Below are 5,759 nucleotides of genomic sequence, written 5' to 3'. Positions count from 1 at the left end.
GCAGGAATGTGACTGAGGATTTCTCATTCCTAAGCAAGACACACAAAGACTGTAGGTCTACTACTGTGGTCTAAAGCGTTTCATGTGAAGTACAAAACGTGACAAATAAAGTGCTTTTTTCATTTAGAGCTACAAAGCTCCCTAGATAGAACAGTTATTCTGATTAAATGACTGCTTTAAGAGGAAAGCTTTTAGTTTTGTTTTCTAGAGTTGTGTTCTGCAAGCTGCAGTTCCTGCTTCTGCTTGCAAAAATCAGTAATGACCCAAAGAAAAGAAGGCCAGCAACTTGGCAAACTGTGCCAAGGGCTGGATGTGTTGAAACAATCATACTTTTCCAGCAGACTCGATAGTACATTGATTAGAGCCTTGCTGCATTCATATGTCTTATGATCTGCTTGTGAAAAGCTTTTTCATTTGCATACTTAGGCCACTTTGGCTGGAGGCACTCTCAAAAATTAATGAAGTACACCAAAGTTGAAGCAAATTCCAGGCAGTGACCCAGCTTATCAGTATGGTGGACTTCACTGAGCTGGCAAGTTTAAGGGCTTGTAAGAAACTGCTGAAAATAGAAACGGGAAGAGTGGAAGGAGCAATCACTGTGGTTGGGTGCTCTGCCATGTCTTGTCTGCAATTAGAGACTGCTTGGATTTTCTGAAGTAAGTACTGTGAAATGAGAATATTTTAGGTATCCATGGAGCTAACACATATTGTTAGTACTGCTTCCTCTTGTCATGCACCTCCAGCATTCACTGCTCTCCCAGTGCAGTCCATTTTGTATTTTCAGCCATCACACAAAACATCTAGAAAAATTTGTTGCATATTTCTGCAGGTCTTCATTATGTAGGGTAAGATCAAGTATTTATCTGTCTTGTTTCATTGCATCTTTGCCCTCACACTGTGTTGCTTGCCCATTTGCTGTGTGAAATAATGTCTCATCCCATATGAGATATTCCTCATTTGGCTCATATACTTCAGCATGCAAAGTCAGAATTGGATTTTTTTTTCACTTAAAAAAATACTTGTGGAAAGCAAACACAAAAGTGTCATGAGCACATCTGAGTGTAATTTATCGTTCCATTTGAGGGAATACTTGTGGGAATACATTTATAATCTCTGTTCAGCTCTACACGTTGAATTTAAGCACTGGGTATTTTGACTTTAGACACCTTGCTATTTCTAGAACTATGCAGAAGGAAGGTCAATGAGAGGATTATTGTGGAGAGATCTTTTCAGTACTGCACACTAGTGAAAACAAGACAAAGAGTGATAGTGGAGACAAACCAATTGTGTAGATAACAAGTGGTGGATACCTCAACTTCATGGAGTATTTTATATGATCAAGCAGTTCGAACTTCATTTGAAGCATCTGGAACAATTCGTAGAGCACTAAAATTTGTACAATGCTCATAGCCACCTTTGACAATTAGGGACAATGTGGAAGTGATTGTATTTTCCAGCAGAAGTGTTATTTCTTGCTTCAAAATGGGCAAGAACTCTTCAGTTTTGTAAGATGCAGGTTAGAATTAGAGGATGAGTTTTAGCTAGTGCAAATAATCTCATAGGCACACCTACTGCATCAAAGAAAAATACAGATCCCCTGAGCAGAAAAAAATATTGGTAATGTTACTGCAAAGAGCCTGGGGAAACTCAAAGAGCGTGAGGTGTGTTTCTGAATAAAGACTGTAGCACAGTGGCCATAAATCTAGCTGAACATGAAAGGTGCCTGTCACATGGTTGGGCATGCTTTTGCATAGAATCATAAAATCATAGAATACCAGGTTGGAAAGGACCACAAGGATCATCTAATCCAACCTTTTAAGGTTTATATGAGATGAGTCAGCACACTGTCAAGCTGACTCTTAAAACGCACTAATGTAGGGGAATTCACCACTTCCCCTGGGAGGTTAGAAAAAAATTTCTTCTGGAGTTCAGTCAGAATCTCTCCAGAAGCAACTTGTGTCCATTACCCCGTGTCTTTTCCATGTGGCTCCTTGTGAAAAGGGAATCTAGCTTTTTAAAAAAAGCTTTTTAGCTTATTTTTTCTAGCTCTAGTTTTTCTAGCTCTCAAGGTGAGGGAGCCTGTGTAACCTTAGTTGAGTTTTCTTATGTACATGCATTTTCAGGCAATCATGGTTTGGTCAACAGCTTCCCCCAGACTCTAGAGTCCTTATTTTATATAATGTGTAAACTGAGCGTGTTCAGTTTTGACAAAGTTTAGCATTTTATGTGTTCTGTGCTCCTCCTCATGTTGCTCTTATTTTATTATCATACACTATTTGAACATTTTTCTAAAGAGAAAGTAAAGGGCTCTTTTAAGGTGCTTTTTAGTGTAGTGTCTGAGTATCCACAGTTATCAGTTATCATTTTTGCATGCATTGTTTCCATTTTACAGATGGAAAGCTGAGGTAGAGCAATAGAAATGCCAAATATAGCTGCTGTTTTTTGACACGCAGTTTGAGTTGCTGGTAACCTAAATTTTAAGATACCCCTGCAGCATACTATAGGTTCAAAGCACACATTTGCATGCATTACGTCTTTGCAAGTCAGATGCTAAGCTCTAAGGAAAATTAGAAGCACTTTATTGGTGTCCGACTTGTTAAAAATATTGGTTAAAGCAGTCACCTAATGTCTTGTAGGTTGCAGGGAGTCTGGTACACCAGGGGCTTCAATCATGCTTCACATAGTCTCTATTGTTACAGAAAACTTTCAACTTATTTGAAAAATGACAGAAGGTGGCTTGCTTTAATGCAAAATTCAGATTCATCCCTAGAGCAGACCTCTTGTAAGCATTAAATTAATGAAGCGTTTCTAGAGGAAAATTAATATGTGGCTGTGTTATCAAAAACTGTGTTGTTATGTACATTCACAATGAGAGTAGTGACTGCTGGGCTGTTTGCTTGCTCTCTGTTTGCTGATTTCAACCCAGAAGTAGGCAGCACACAGCCGACTGTGCTGAGCTGCTGCATAGGGAGGAACCTTTGGCCAGTTAGCTGGGGAAAAAAAAATAAGAAGGCACTGCCAGGCATGTGCAAACAGCATTTTTGAAGATACCTATAAATTATCCAGATTTGAGGGGACTTCTTTTAGAAACAACAAGATGCACATCTGTAATATGTAGATTACAGTGCTAAATTTCAAGGTTCTTCTCAAGTTCTTCTTGGGATCCAGGGGTTTCTCGTAGAACAGATTGCCAGAACTTGGCAAAACAAGTTATTTTTCTCTTAGCCTCACTCTCCTAGATAGCTGAACTGCATTTGCTGACATTTTCTTTTAAACTTGTCATAAACTCTGTAGGATTAATGAAAAAAAAAAGAGAAAAGTAAGTGAAAGATAAAATGAAAATGAAAGATTAATCTTAGCCAGTATATTAAAACCTATATTAAGTCCCTTAGGTACAGTTTGACAATGAATATTGTTTTCATAAGGTGTAGGAGAAACAAAAATTAGAGTGAGAATTTGCTGCAGGCTACCAATAATAGGTTTTCAATTTCAAGGTGATGCACATCTAATTTTACCAGATTTGTCATATATTTGCTAGTATAAAGGATGAATCATCAATATTTTTTTCCAAATTATAAATAAGGCATCTTTATTATCCAAAAATTATACTGACTCATCTGATAACAACTATACTAGCTAGTCATGGGGAAAGAGGGCTGCAAAGGTGGAAACAGTAAGTGCTGAAAGATAAAAGATTTAGCTGCATGAACAAGTTAAAACAACTCTGGACAAGGCACTAAAATAAGCACAGAACATTGATCTTCATTGCTAAAAGTGTGGCTGATTTGTTGGAGTTTTGTGGCTGTTTTGTTGGAGTTTTCAAATTTTACTATGTATTTTCAAAAGGTTGGTACAAGACATTCCATCAAGTAAGAATCATTTTTCTATTAGTCCTTAGAAAATTACCATACAGGAAAGAAAGAGGTTTTGAATATTCCTGGTTTCTTACAAGCGTACTGAATATTAGCAGAAATTTGGGGGTGTGAAAGCTCCCAGATTTAGAAAACATCTTGAGTACTCATAAGAGTAAAAAAATTCCAGACAAATTACAGAGATGACTCTGAAAGGTCAGTAGTGGAGGTGTCAAAATAATCTTTTATATATCTTACAAGATGGCCATGAGTGTTCCCAGAACCCATTATTAATCCACTGGTGAGTGAGGTATGATGAGTGTGAAACACCACAGAGAAAGGAAACATGATCATAGTCATTTTTGCCTGAAAACTTCAGCTGTAAAGAGCATGTTTATGTTCTGTGAATCAGGTGAACTATTGCAGAATTTAGAAAATGTGAATCTTCTTACAGAGAAAAATGACCATGAAATGATTTAACAAATATTAAAGTAAAATAAAATAACAAACAAACATGGAGAAACAAAATTAAGCCTTGATCTTGGTCCCGAGGCTCTTCTGAGGGTAGACTCAGAAAACTGATGGTCAAGTATTAACCAACATGAATGGCATACATGGAAAGTTCATGTTCCTTAAACTCAATAGATCTCAATTTGGATTTGGCTTACGATTTTTTTTTTTCATTTTTAAAAATATATTTTAATGAGGGCATATTATCTTTTCTAAAACCTTACCATGTTTAATATTATTTATGTTTTTATTCACATTTAAGATTCTCAATCTTAACACTATTATACAAAGTATATTCCCATGTGGCACATAGCAATTGAATAATGGCTTTTAGCATCAATGAAATTCCTTATAACACTCACCAGTGAAAAATACAGAAAATAAAAATTAGTAGTGCTCTAGAGATTGTTTTTAGTTGAATGTGGGCATTCATAATGTAATATTATAATTGCTTAGATATTAAATTTTATTATTAAGTCACGCAAGTGTATTACCTGGCAACGTTGCAGAAGTCAAATTTATTTGCGGTCATTGTACTCAAAGGTGGAAAGTGCAGCACTGTGATAAACTCCTGCCCTCTGAAATATGTTTATCTTGTCACTGAGCTGGCTTACTAATGTGATTTTCTACCTTTCACAAAACAAAGGCAATACTTGCTGCAGTTGCTGTGATACAAGACTTGTGCACTGAACTTTATGGTGCATTGGTACACATTTTGTGCCGTGCAGCTCACTATCACTGCTGTTACTGATTTCTAAAGCCTTACATGAAGAAGTGAACAAGTGAAAAAAGTCTCTCCAACAAGGCACTTCCGGTGGACAGTTCATCCCACAAGCCTGAGACATTTTCAGCCAGGATGAGTTGCCTCCTAGAGGAGCCTGCTTCTTTGTACTGCTTACAGAGGACACCTAGATAGGTAGCTTAAATGAGATACCTAACTTCTATATAGCTGGAACTATAGGAGTTGAATCCCACTGCAAATAATAAAGTGAGTGTTTTTCAAACTCTGTTGCCTGGGAAGAATCCAAAATAAGATTAACAGGTGGATATGCAGCAAAAGTGGGAGTATACTGCTGAATATGGCAATAAGCTAAGAGTCACAATGTAACACCATAGAGAACAACTGTGTAGAGAAAGGTCTGAGAAACACAGATCAGCCTCCCTTCTGTGCAAACCCAAGGTTTTTATCAGAGTAGGTAAATGACACTTCTCTAGAAGTAGCCTTTCTTTCATTTGCATCCTCTGCCTCAGTCTCCCCAAGCAGAAGGTATGACAGCCTGTGTTCCTTTAGAGAACATGTTCTCTGTCAATTCTGGTGACTGTATTGTCAGAGAATCCTGTTTTGATGACATTGCACCCACTAGACAAAGGCTGATGAAAGGAAAATGAAACTTTTGG

At 37.3% G+C, this 5,759-nt stretch overlaps 1 protein-coding gene across 1 annotated transcript in view; it reads left to right on the top strand.

Annotated features, from left to right (window-relative positions):
• The window catches only part of NAV3 (neuron navigator 3), a gene marked incomplete at both ends in the record, with an annotated part of 180,489 nt that overhangs the window by 116,775 nt on the left and 57,955 nt on the right, over positions 1-5,759 (top strand). The gene's annotated exons all lie outside the window — the stretch shown is intronic.

Source organism: Mesitornis unicolor, unplaced genomic scaffold (genome assembly GCF_000695765.1).
Source record: "Mesitornis unicolor isolate BGI_N332 unplaced genomic scaffold, ASM69576v1 scaffold2241, whole genome shotgun sequence".
NCBI classification, from domain to species: Eukaryota; Metazoa; Chordata; class Aves; order Mesitornithiformes; family Mesitornithidae; genus Mesitornis; species Mesitornis unicolor.
The sequence above is the reverse complement of the archived record's forward strand: the minus strand, read 5'-3'. Positions and strand labels throughout refer to the sequence as shown.